Here is a 15319-nt window from a genome sequence, read left to right as displayed (position 1 = left end):
AGCATTGTTACAAGATTCTTACATTATAGCAACATTTTAGCAACATCGTCAAATTACATTTTCAAGGTTTACTTAGACTGTATGTTAGGGTTTAACTAGCAAGGTTAAGGTGCCGCGCCATCACCAGGGCCGACTCAACGTTTTTAGAGACCTAAAGCTTACTAAACTGTTGGGTCCTTTTTCGAAAATGATCTAACCCTCCGCCTCTACCCGGACTTGGGACTCGCAATAATAAACTAAAAAGTTTCAAATTCGATTTGCCATTGTTAGAATGATTAATCCTGAAAAATTATTAATCAACAAATCAAGGATATAATACAAGTAATTACATATTACCGAAAGACTAAAATATAATTCAATCCACAAATCAACTAAAGCGATCAAATATTGAAGTAGACTACTAACCGATACTTAGAAAAATGTCAGAATTATGTGCCAACACTCAACAGCAGCCACTAGGCCACCCGATTTGACAATTTTGATGCCAAAAATGCATAATTGTGCCCAAATACTTGAACACCACATACGAGATGAAGCAAATGCTGAAAAAAAAAACAATTAAAAAAATTGACAAGGATTGAAGAACTGAATATATATTAGTAATGCAAGAATGAAGATATACCATAACTGAAGCCCTATTTGATTGGAATGTTTGATCTTGGAAAGATACAATCGCCGAATCAGTTTTCCGAAGTAAAGACGTAGCCAACACAATTAATCACGCTTCCTCTTATTTTCATAACCTAGATAACATAATATTATTATATTTATTTAGCATAGAAGAAGCAGACGTTCAAAAATATATATATATATATAGTAATATATACTATTTTTTTAAGAAATGGGGGCCTAAAATAATGGAGGCCTCAAGCTAGGGCTTGGCCTCCTATAACTATCCAACCGGCCCTGACTGTCACGTAGGCAAAAAAACTTCAACTAGCCAATCCTCATGGTATTAACCGCTTAACGGGAAGGGGGTATTTGGATTTCCTTCCCATGGCCCGAGAAAAAGGCAGGGGGGGCTTTGTTTTTCACAGGTTTGTTTAAAGCAAGTTAGTGGTGATAATATGGCCTAACAACACCAGTTTAACGTCAGCACAACACACATCCTTAGTTAGCAGGGGCAGATCCATTGTTGGGTCAGGAAAAGCGTATACACCCACTCAAATCTTTAGTTTATGTTCAAAACTAACGACCCATATGCCCCATCCTTAAAATTTTAAATGCCCCAACCCCAAACTTTTGAGCTTAACTTTCCAAGTCTAAATTTATTTTGTTTTGAAAAATGACAAGTCAGAATTGCTTAATTGTCTAACCACATAATAAATTGAAATTTGGAACATGCAAGTTATACGGACGTGAGAGATGAAAATATTTTCAAATCTGATCAGGTATATGTCGTTCAGATATTTTTTTATTGTGAGTTCTGTTTTTTGTTTTTATTTTGAAATACGAGATACCCTCAGAAAATTTTTTATTTTAATTTTGTTGTTTCGTTTTGATTGTTTACATGTTTCTTGAATTTCAAAAGGCATAAGATTTTGTTGTCATTTGAGGAACGATGATTTGGTTTCTAAAACATTCTAGCTAATTTAGAGTTTAATATGACTGTTATAATAATTAGACCGAAATTTGAATTATTAATAGTATCATCTTTTAATGATTAATAATTCTACACTATTTAAATGATAAAAAAACACTTGCAGGTGTTATAAATGAGGCTATAATTGAACTTTTTTAAAAGATAAAATCACTTAAAGGTAACTTGTAATATATATTTTGTTTAATGAAAGTTGTTGCTTAAATTTCTATACATAGTTAATTTAATGTAACCTTTTTACCCGCCCCATTTTGGTATGACCCGACCCGTCTTGGGTTGACCCGTTTTAGTTTGACTACAGCTATTTTAGAATAACCTTTTTTGCACCCACTGACTAAAATTTCTGGATCCGCCACTGTTAGTTAGTATAAAGGCAAAACCACACCTTAATTATGATTTTGTTCTATCTCATTTATGGGTTAAGAAGAAAATTTTAAGAAAAAAGATATACTTTTTAAAACCAACATATAAAAGATAAAAAGTTGGTTTTTTTTACCATTAAGTTTTTACACTATATGTATGGGGTTTAAACCATTGATATTTTATTTTATATTTTAACCACCTTACGACCCAATCAAAATAGAAATGACTTTGTATAAGTTAATTAAGTTTGTTGAATATTTAATTATATAATGAAAGTTGTTATCGTTGGAAACAACTCTTATGTTATATTTAGTTGTATTCATGCAACTTGTATGCATCTATTGCTTAATGAGACTAAATCGTTGGAAACAACTCTTATGTTATAATTAGTTTCTACTTAACTAATGCCAACCCATTAGATACGTAGTTTACTTAAATATTATATTAGCGTACTAGTGTCTAACTAACATTTGGCTATAACTGATTTTAACACTATTTAAGTTACATACACAAGAATTGGAGCTAGATTACAAACTTAATTATAAATATTATAAATATAGTATAAAAGAGATTGTTGGTGCTACAAAGTTGTTATTTTGATAAACTTTTGTTTTGATATATAATAGATAGTTTCTATTTGTAAAACAAATTAGGCTTTTGGTTTGTTGGTTGTATGTTGTTATTCTTATGTCTAATATGGTATGCCTCCCAAGTTCAAATCTCTTTGCAATGGGAAAGGATTGTTTTATTTTTTTTGTTTAAATTAGCTTCTTTTTTTCTAAGTTCAATTTGTTAGGTCATGTGTGTTGTGCATAACTTTTTATATTTTTTTGTTTTAGTTATGGTAACGTAACAAACATGATCGAAATCGATCAAATTGTTTAGACTCTCCGCCCAAGATTAATAGCACTTGGGTTTTACAAAGCCCAAGTTTTACCGACTGACGCTACCCCATACCGCACGTAATCGAAATCGTCCGAATTCGCGTCGACTTACCAACTCAATGCCCGGGACTAACAACACTTAAGTTTTACCACTGTCCGAGTCTGCCCGGCGCAACGCGCCGGTAAAACACTAGTATAGTATAAAAGAGATTGTTGGTGCCACAAAATTTGTTATTTTGATAAACTTTTGTTTTGATATATAATAGATAGTTTCCACTTATTAAACAACTTAGACTTTTGGCATGTTGGTTGTGTGGTGTTATTCTTATGTCTAATATGGTATGCCTTCCAAGTTCAAATCTTTGCAATGGGAAAGGATTGTTTTTTTTTTTGGGTTTAAATTAGCTTCTTTTTTTTTCTAAATTCAATTTGTTGGGTCATGTGTGTTGTGCATACCTTTTTATATTTTTTTGTTTTAGTTATGGTAACGTAACGAACATGATGGAAATCGATCAAATTGTTTAGACTCACCCCCTCAACGCCCAAGATCAATAGCGCTCAGGTTTTACAAACCCCGAGTTTTACCGACTAAAGCTAGCCCATAACAAACGTAACCGAAATCGTCCGAATTCGTGTCGACTTACCAACTCAACGCCCGGGACTAACAACACTTACGTTTTACCACTGTTTGAGTTTGTCCGGCTCAACGCGCCGATAAAACACTTGTTAGTTTATAAAATTTAGTAAGTGCATACCTAATAATTGCATGGTCTTTAGAATTACCATAAATCACTTTCATAAAAAAATCAAACTCATACTCATACTATAGTGTAAGAAACCAGATATGAATGGGCTGGCAATTGGGTACCTGTTAAAGACACGATAAGACCTGTTAATCAAAAAAGTGCGCTAGGTGATTTTTTTATTTTCTTAAATTATTGAAATTAGTAGGCTAGAGTCTAGCCGCTAGACTCCCTCAATATCCTTTATTGGTACACAAAACTTAAAACTGACTTATAGTCATGACATATAAAATAGTTAAATGAGTCGTATTTAAGTTTTATATTTTTGTCACGCGCGTCGCCTCTTACCTGTTAAACTTGTTAAGACACGAACTGTCAGCCCTAGATATGATAATTAATTAATTATGTTACTTTTAAATATATGATTACTTTTTAAAAGTTGTTTTCTAGAAATAAGATGTTGGTAGTTACGTCATTAATGAAAAAAATTAATTTAGAGGAATACGTGAACACTAAACACAAAATTTGTAGCAATCCTGGTTGATATTAATTAATTCATTACTAATGTAGAAGTCACATCTTGCTTCACTAATCTTGGTAATCATCACAATAGCTTCTCCCTAATTACTCATTAATAATGATCATCAAGTTCTTATGTCTAGTCAAGCTGTCAAGGTATCTTACAAATTATTCCAAACATTGGTAAGATTGTAAGAATACACACACTTACAATAAACTATTAAGTTGTTGATCTACGACCTCCCTACTAATGTTGAAAGTAGTTTAAAAGTTAAGAGAGAACATAAAATTGCCCTGAGTTTGAAAAATGTGTGAGCATAGATGTGACAATACGTAAGTTAATTGATCGAGTAACATCATATATCCTTATCTTACTTTATTACAATATAATCAAACCTAAATGACTTTAATATGCCAACTTAAAATATCTAGTGACTTGATTCCCTATGGATAAATTCTTATGCCTGTTCATGGCCTTCTAGGTAACACAACATTTTTTTTTGTAATAAACAAACCATCATAAGTAATTAGCCTATCACATCCCACAACAACATAGATTATTTATCGACTATTTTTTAAGCTCTCAATTATCCTACGTGTTTTAAATCTATGTTTATAGACCTTACAAGGCATCCATGCCCTCCTAACTTTCTAATGCTTTATCTAATGCTTTCCATCCAATTTGTAGACCTTTCATGTGTCGAAGTCAGTTTTATAGAGGTTCCTCAAGAAAATATAGATCATTTACGTACCTTCCTCGATGTCTATGTCTTCTTTTAAACCTTTTAGAGCTTCATTCAAGGTTGTGGTGTTATTCATAACTTCTTTGATGTTCGATAGGACATTTAAGATTTTAAGGTGTTACACATGTGGGTTGGAATATAGTATCATTAGTCACGAAGAATTTCTAAGACGCCTTGCATTTGGAGTATTGTCAATGCTGATTTCTATGGCACATGAAGTGTAGTTAATGTTTAATATCTAAGGTGTAACTTGTAAGGCATGACTTAGAACCAACGTGCACAGGCATGACATCTTCAACATGGCTTTTAAGGGCATCGATAGGGAAAAAGAACAAGGTGTGGGGGATCTTGAGATCATCCACTCTTCTAAAAGCGTCGTGCGTGATATGTCATAAAAAATTATCATGGCTTCATTTTATACCTTGCCAAAAACTTTAACGATTTAGTCTTATTCTACGGGACAAGCCAAACCGCACTTCTCTTTTTGTTTCTTTCACCTTTGTTTAAACATGTTACTTTAAATACATCTTAACTAGTTGAGATAGATTTTAAAAGAACATAACTCTATTGAGTATTACTGAATACTGATATATATTATAAATACATGTAATTATATAACATGTGTTTGATAAACAACATTTTTTCGCTTCCTTTAGAAATCCTTTTTGTCTTCTTATAACTAATCTTAAATTAAGTATGTTTTTTTTTGTTCAGTGTAACATGAAAAAGCGTAGTACAAATGTGTAACTTTTACGTGTTTCATTTTCTTTTTAATTAAATGAATATATATTGATTGCTATTGGAAGTCTTTTGCAACAAAAGTGAAACAAAAGTGATTGTTAGATTATCGTAGTGGTATTGGTTGTGTAACTTTGTTGTCTCGACGGCAGACTCTCGTTTCAAATTCAAAGCATCTCCAGCTGGCCAGTGGCCACGTGTATATTCCCATCTTTGCTAATTTTCTCACTCCCACTTACAGGGGTGCAAACGAGCTGAGCTGAGCCTAAGCTCGACTAGGCTCGAGCTCGGCTCGTTTAACTTACACAGAACTCGAGCTCGGCTCGTTTCGAGCTCTATTTTGAAAGCTCGAGCTCGGATCGTGAATGGATTTTGAGGCTCGAGCTCGGCTCGTTTACCATTTATCAGTTATTTTTTTATATAATTATAATTATTTTATAAATTCTATATTTATTTATTTTTTCATAACATTACACTTATTAATTAATAATTATTAAATATATATTTTAAAAAAATTATATAAATAGCAGGCTCGTTTAGGCTCGCGAGCCGGCTCGAGCTCGATAAATAAAGCTCGGGCTCGGGCTCATTTATTAAACGAGCTTATTTTTAGGCTTGAGCTCAGGCTCGATAAAGCTCGGCTCGAACGAGCTTTTTAACAAGCCGATCTCGAGTAGCTCGCGAATAGCTCGGCTCATTTACACCCATACAGTCCCACAACTTCTTCCTCGTCATAATTCTTTTAACGTGACATATATTTATCCCTACTATCATAAAAACAAAAATATTATATTTTCAAATAATATTATCCAGAATACTTCTATCTCCTTAAATTGACAACAATTTTTACTTTTTAACAACAAACTTTCCACCTAAAATCTTCCTAAGTTAACAATTTTTACCAATTACAAACTCAATTTATCATTATTGGTCTTAATTCAGACAATAAAACGTTTAAATTAACCTTTTCTTCTATGAAAATGGTCGAATGTTTGAATTTCATTTTATGTTCTAAAATACGTTGAGTAGCATATAATCAAACTTTAATAGTTTTAAATTATCATAATAAATTAAACAGAAAAAAAAAATATGTTAACTTTATCATGATTGAATCGCTATTCATTTAACTTATTGAATTGAGATAGACTATTGAAAAACTTAAAAGAAATGATACTTGAGAGCATGTCATTGTTCTAATCATTCCTTAATAGTCAACTCATCAACAACTATCGAAAGAAACTAAACATGATTAGGAAGACATAGTTGACAATTGGTAATGGTATTAAAATTTCGTAACTTACAAGGTTAAACAATCATTTATGCAGAAAAGAATAATGACAAAATATACTATTTTATTCAGTAGAATGTTAAAGAAACGTATAGAAACATTACTTACCGAATATAGAAATAATAGTTGCCAAATTGTCATTTACTGAATTATTGAGTATATCTGAAGTGTGCAAATTTCAGGAATAAGACATGAAGTTTTTAGAATAAACACATCAATTTCCTAATATAACCATCGATATACTTATCAACCATTCAACCTATTCATGAGTAACAAAGTACCTTGCCATTGAAGGCATATATCCAACTGACTAATTCTTAATTTGTCAGCCCATTGATTATTTGACTCGTTCTATTAATTTTAATCAAATCTATATTTAGATGACAAGTTCAACATTTAATATTTATACACCCTTCCAATGTGTATTTTCGGCTAATTGTAATCATATTTGTGGGCTCTTTGGTAGTCTTCTAATAATTCATAAACTCTTAATAATTAAGAGATAATCTTAAGTCTTATTGTTTTGGGCCATTCTTTCAAACTCCGCTTGTTGTCTAAGGGACCACTTTGATAGTCAACTAATATGCACATAAAGTCTTTAAAGCATATATAGAACACTAGGTTATTGACTTGTGGGCGCCACAGGTGAGAAAATATAAATCATGTAACATCCACATGTTTCTAGTATCAACTGATATATAAATCATGTAAAAACATAACATTCAACTAAAATAACATCCATTTTACAATTATAAATTAGTAAATAGTTCCTTATAAACCACATTTGTTGTTTTATTTGTAACTTTACTTTCCTTGTCTAATATAAACATGTTAACACCATCTCTACTCTTCACTTGTGATAAAGCCACATATAGTTGGCCATGTGTAGACACCGGTTCTCACATGTATATGTCAACTCTTGCTAGTGATTGACATTGACTTTTATTAATGGTCATTGCAAAACAATCCGCAACAGGAAACTATCTTCGTTTCAATATGAATGACAGTTTCTGATATGAATAAGTTAGACCACTACGAGCTATATAAGTGTGAAACTCAATGTTAGTACCTGAAATAACCTTTTCTTCGATAAAACGCCTCCCCAAGTTAATTACTTGTAATCTGGTTCGGTTGCATAAACCGTTCTTTTGATCAATATTCCTTAGTAACATTATTGGCACACCAACTTTTAGAACCAATCTATGATTAGGCATACCAGACATCTTTAAACCATTTAGAAAATCAGGTGAGTGTAATGCTGGATCGAAACCATGACCAACACTATCAGACTTGTCTATACTATCATAACTGAGATTTTTAACTTCTTCTCCGGGAAACAAAGACAAAAATTTATAATTAATATATTGGACAACCTCATTTAAAGGTGCAAGTATGGCCCTATAAAATATCATTAAAATTTTCCAATAATGTTGGATATACAAAATCAATCAGATCAGAAATAGGATCGGATGAATCACCAATCAAAAGATCATCTGGTATATCTATAATGGCGTTGTTGTATTTATAAATAATGAAATGCAAATGTTGTATTTATAAATAAATGATAATTTTATATGAATTATAAGATATCATAACTTATTTGAATCAAATACAAAAACATACAAAGACTAACAAAGATAAATGAAAAATAAAAATATTTTATTACTTATATCATGAGTACAATAATAAGCAAACAAAGAAATTAATCTCTAAATCAACAAAACAATTTTACAATTTTGATTCAACACAACTTCTATCTCAATGTTGATTCAAAAGATGAACTTTATCTAAGACATTTGTTATACATCAACAACCGTAATGTTTATTACTCTAAGATAGTACCCGTGTTTATTTACACATCAATTTAAATATTTGTTGCACATCAATGTTAAAAGATGAACACTATCTAAGACATTTCTTTTTATAAGTATATTTTAGATTTATGTTACAAAACAAACTGTTATGACAATCTAAAATCTAAATTTAGTCTTTCGTAATACTATAATTAATTGATCTTCAAAATAAAGTCTTAATCAATATTCAATATAATATTAATTTTTATTCAAGTATAGTTGGCATATAGTTGATTCCTAATATCCTAATATATATCATTTAGGAAATTAGGCAAAGCTTTCTCATCCATTTTTTATAACTTCTTTGTGGATAAATTATGTTAAATAGTTATTGAATACATATAATAATAATCCAATATTGTTTTAATAGATGATTCATAAGATTTTATTTCCGATCCCAACATCACCTATAACATCTTTTGTCTTAGACTTTAGTAACTAATTTTGAAATTGCACCGTCAACACTGTCATAAACATTCTCTATGTTCCTTTTAGATTTGTTAACAAAGTCTGCCTCAACAATTTTCATATGAGTAGCATTATTCTTGCCAAATGATATCCTCTCCTTCATAACAAAAGAGAAGTTAAAAATACAGTAGTAACCGTCCCATATCACATATATTAAACATACAAACTAAAAATTTCCAATATTGCATTGACGGTGTCTTAGGATTGGATATCACCATTGATAATCTGGTTTATTCGGACATTTCAACCATTCAAGTAACAAAAAATAAGCAAGTATTTTAATCTATAAAACAAATAATATGATAACATTTATAATATTACTAATACCACTTCGTTGTTAAACATTTGTTCGAAACACTCCAGAAACAATATATCATTAGCAAACTTATCCATATTAAAACACCCTGCTCTTTCAAAATCGTTGTCGACCAAGAGTAGTAAGTATTCCTTTCAAAACATAGCATTCCCAAACTGATGTAATTTCATATAGTTTAAAAACCTTGTGAGTTATTTTTGAAACAATATTACGTAACATTAATAAAGGAATCTAATTTGTGAATTATGGAGATGTCAGAAGTCATACTCTTACATAAAATTAATTTTAAGAAAATGTTTAATTATGGGTTATGTATTAAGTTAATATATAATAAATAATTAACTTGTTTATTATATATTAAAATTTATACGTTAGATGGTTTAAAAAAATAATACATCTTTATTTTAAAGTTTAAAGTGTCATTAGTTTGGATGCATATTTTGATAAATATTATTGATTAACATTTAATAGTATTAAATATGGGTGATGTGTATTATAGAAAGCTTTTTTGAAAATATCATTATGTATTTTGAAAAACTGTAATCTATATTTTTAGAAATTATAAAGACTTGGTCAACATATTAAAGTTTGAGAAAAAACAGTGTATATTAATATTGAATAAAAACTTAAACAAATAATAATGCAAAAAAATCTATATTAATATTGAATAATAATAATGTTGTGAACAATATATGTAAAGTAAATAATATGAATGCAAAAAAAAACATTTTAATGTTTTTCGTTTCAAATATTCCATTAAAATGGATTTAGTTTGAATTTAAGCTATTTAAATTATTCAAATTCGGGTTTTTAACAAATAAGGAAAATCAAACTATATAATTGTAATAATGGAATTCTTAAACTAAGATATATATATATATATATATATATATATATATATATATATATATATATATATATATTTAAAATTGTACATTTTCAGACTAAGATATAATAATAAATTTTTGTAAACTAAGTATATGTATAAATCTAAAAAGGTAAATTATAAAAGATGAGAATATTTTTCATCCTGATTTTTAGCAAATAATTATGCTTATGAGATCTTTTTCTTCTTTTCTCATCCAAAAAATTCATAAAATAAAAAAAAAAATAAATCAAAACTATGAATGTGTTGATTTGGCATATATTAAGACAACTTAAATCATGTTGATCATCCGTATAAAAATATATAAAAACACAATAAAATTAAATGTATAATATTAATCAAGGGGAACTTGTGTGCACAACTTACAAATGTAAATTAGAAAAACAAAATGAGATGTTTTCAGTCATCCTCATTTCAAGCAAAGAATCATGCTCATGAAATCTTTTACTTCTTTTATAAAATAAAAAAAAATCCTAAAACTAAAACACAAATCAAAACTATGAATGTACAGATTTAGTTTTCCCTTGATCATGACCATAATACCAAAAATACCACTTAACAAACTTCTTTAACCGGTCGCCAAATCCGTCGTCGGCTTATACCCAAGTTCCTATCTAGCTAAACTTATATTCGCGTGCGTAAATGGAACATCATATAACAATCAACGACCTATTCTCACCAAGCCACACATCATGCCTGGGATGCAAGCCTTCCTCACATAAGCTTGAATTATGTTACCATGATACATTATTATTAACATTAGTACAAAATTGTATGAATAATATAGTAAAATTAATGAATGGGTAACAATACCATTTCGTCTTGCAAAATCATTTCTATCGACCAATCTTCTCTGGGCTTTGAATTGTCTTTGAGACGCTATAGTTTCAAAATACGCACCTTGAGGACACAATCACTGTTAAACACATCCAATTGATTCAACATTATAATGTTTGTTGGCTCCATCTTTCTGGTGGTAAAAAATTAAAAATAAACAAGATATTAATTTATGAACAATAACACTTTTAACCAAAAAATAAAAAATAAAGTCTTAATTTGTCAGCCTCTTAATGATTAATATATCCAACTGACTAATTCTTAATTTGTTAGCCCATTGATTATTTGACTCGTTCTATTAATTTTAATCAAATCTATATTTAGATGACAAGTTCAACATTTAATATTTATACACCCTTCCAATGTGTATTTTCGGCTAATTGTAATCATATTTGTGGGCTCTTTGGTAGTCTTCTAATAATTTATAAACTCTTAATGATTAAGAGATAATCTTAAGTCTTAATGTTTTGGGTCATTCTTTCAAACTCCGCTTGTTGTCTAAGAGACCAATTTGATAGTCAACTCACTATATGCACATAAAGTGTTTAAAGCATATATAGAACATGTAGCTCATAAGTACGATACATGTGAGTATTGAGAAAGAGAGAGATTAGTGTCTTTACAAACGAGGGTTAGCTTCCCTTTTATATACAGGTGGAAAAACGTGATGTGCGACACGACAAGTTTATTGGACCAAAAAAAACATAATTAGCTAAACGTGTCATTTACTCAAAAATATTCGTGTTATGTGACATTACAAGTTTAACCAACTTAGGGGGTGTTTGGCCTAGCTTTTATTTTTAAGCTTATGCTTATAGATAAAATTAGCTTATAGCTTTTTTTCTATTGTTTGATAAGATTTTTTTAAGTGTTTGGATTAGCTTATATTTTACAAGTTAATAATGTGTCTTAATAAGTTGTTAAATCCAGCATTCTTTAATTTGTTAGAGTAATAATTACTAATCCACTACCATTTAAGCACAAATGAGTAATTTACACCCTTAAACAAATAAGCTTATATCAAATAAGCTAAAGACCCATCTTTACATAAGTTCTCTAAATGAGCTTATATAAGCTCATAAGCATAAGCTTAAAAAGCTAAGCGAAATACTAAATTAAGCTTATTTTGTAAAAAAAACTAAAAAAGCTATAAGCTTGATTAAAAAAGCTAGGCCAAACACCCCCTTAAATCCTTAATATATAACATGAATTCGTGTCACATTTAACACAATTAAATATAGGTTTGATATCATGAACAGTTTTGCATGATTATTAACGCGCTTTTTAAATTGACTTTACACACACTCTAAAGTCTATGATAAGTACCTCAATTGACAATTATTTATAAAATAAAAAACTACCTCAAGTTGGTATATTGATCTTAACGTGTCAGGTTGACATATTAACATATTTCACATTTCCTCATAGGGGTCTCTACTCTCTACGTTCAAATCGAATAAGTTAAAAGAGGGAGAACACAATTATTCTAGGATATAACTTGGGTAAGTGTTATGATTATTTAAGAGAGATACCGTTGTTACCAAGCTAACACTGTTTAAGTAAAAACATATTTTACACAGTTAGTTAGATGGGTCATAGAGTTGAAAATGTGCTGCTCGGCCGATACACAATACCAACACTGCGCAAATCTTTTCAATCAAGTACACGTTACTTTAAATATATATATATCACAAGCTATGCGAGGTTAGTAATATTTTGGACGTTTACTAATTTCATGTTTAGATTTATTTGTTATTACTATAACAAACCACAAAAATAGAATAAAGAGATAAGTGAAAGAAATTTCATCCCACATTGATGGAGGAAAGAAATGGAGAAGATACAATCATAGTATAAATAGGTTTGTAAGTTCTTGTCCCACATCGCTAGATTAAAAAACTAGTGAGCACTTTGTAAGGAAGAAAATTCCTATGTTAATGTTCTTATAAGACATATCACACCCAGTGGTCCTAGCGGAGGGTGCGACGCACCCGAACGCACACGTGCACACTTCGCATCGCCGCGAGACGCTTAAGGGCCGCCTTGGTATTTTTGTTGGGAATTAAGATTTTTAAAAATCCTTCCATCGCGATACGCGACGGGTTTAGATTAACCATCGCATACCGCGACATGGAGGTTACGCAGATGAGAAACGTAGCCTGCCACGTGGCGTGCCACGTAGCAAGCCTAGGGCTGACTCGACATAGCTACACGATTCTTCGCGATACGCGACGCCCGTTGTGTATGGCCATCGCGTACCGCGACGGGGTCCAAAATCAGCTATAAATAGGAAGTGAACGGGACATTCAAAATTCGCACAAAAATTTCTTCTCTCTAAATTTTCACACACATATATATTAAGATTATAGTATAATACCCGAGTGTCATAACGACATCCTATCCGATCGAAAGAAGCTTATATACACGAATCCAAAAGCTCTGTCTGTTAAGGTAAGACATTGTGATATCGTGTAAAGTTTCTACTCTCGTGATTATCGTTATAATTATTGGTTTTATACTAATCTAGTTATACTACATTGTGTTTATCCTATGTGCTTAATACCAGGGCGTGCTATTTAATTGTAAACTTACAAAGTAAGACATTCGAGTTTTTATACAACTCACAATTGCGTGAGACAACTATTTTTCCGACACTGTCATGGTGATTTCAAAACCTACAAAACCCATGATAGATTGTTTAAATATTTTCAAAAGTATTTTTAAAGTATTTAAAATACATTACAGTGATTAAGTCTCTGTACACTTACGAGATGGTTACTACTGGTATTGTGGGGTTTTGTATAAAAGGTTTGCCTACTGGGCTATTACACGTTACTTATTGGACAAGTGTTAGCCAATAAGTAATATGACCACAGTCATATATACGGTCGAGTGACAAGTACCTTTCGGTAATTTGTAAGCAGGCAGATGTAAAAACATCTTAATGTTGTAACTGTAAAATGTGTCATTTACAAATGAATGTACTCACCAGTATTTCTTGCTGATCAAATATTTTAAACATGTTTCAGATGACTTGTTAGAGACAAAGGAATGATGTATGCGGGCTTCCAACTTAAATAAGTGGTTTGTCACCAGAATAAAGAAACGTGTTTTGTAAATTATGGTTTAACCCTATAAAACTTATGTTTGTATCAAAAAAGGGATTTAATTCCTGGTTTATCATAATAATAATCATGTTGTTTTTATAACTCTGATTATTTTTCCTAACTACGGTTCTGATGAAATTTTCCGCTGCAAAATAATTTAATAAACATCGATACCACCAATCAATGTTCACGACTTTCCTCCCAAGATATAGGGATCGGGGGCTGTGACAATCACCATGACAAACTTAATCGAAGCTGACCGAATTAGTGTTGTTAAGCAATGGACTTTGTTATCCATTATTGTTTAACGTGAGACAGTAGTATAGTAGTATGCAGGATGAGAAAATGTGCAATGAAACGTGGTGGTTTAATTAGGTAGAAAATGGCACGTCATATGAGTTCCGTAGCATGCAGGCCGAATGATTGTTTGGCGGCAACCTATTGGCTGCAGTTACACTACACGCTTGCTGACGTCTCTAGCTTACATCTTTATTTTATTTAGTTTTCTTTCCTTTTCTTATCACCAGATTTTGGTGTCGCGTTTGCCGTGATGCCGTCTAGTTATATCAATCCTAATAATACGGTTTTTCTTTAGACTTACGGTACATAAATAGTTAAGATTTAAGTGTAATACTATTTTTTTAAATTCTTAAATATTATATTAATCTGCAAAGTGATACTATTCTGATGATAGGATTTACTAATACTATTTATGAACACGTCTCCCTACTTGAGATTAATATTTGGCAATGTTGTAAAAGTAGGTCTATAGGACCGAGTACTTGCTAAGGATAGTTTATTTAACTCCATCTATTTACTAAGAATCAATCAAATGTGGTTAACCTCAGCCAGAATTGCATTTAATTAGTTAACTTGGGCCGATTTTGACTTAAAAAATAAAACATAATTCATATTTCTATAATATTAAAAAAAGAATATCACTTTTTTTAGTTAATAATTAGCAAATTTTAGAC

The sequence above is a fragment of the Bidens hawaiensis genome, unplaced genomic scaffold, assembly GCF_021521415.1.
Source record: "Bidens hawaiensis isolate Kalapana, Puna unplaced genomic scaffold, B.hawaiensis_p1.1 tig00042865_1, whole genome shotgun sequence".
Lineage (NCBI taxonomy): Eukaryota > Viridiplantae > Streptophyta > Magnoliopsida > Asterales > Asteraceae > Bidens > Bidens hawaiensis.
The sequence above is the reverse complement of the archived record's forward strand: the minus strand, read 5'-3'. Positions refer to the sequence as shown.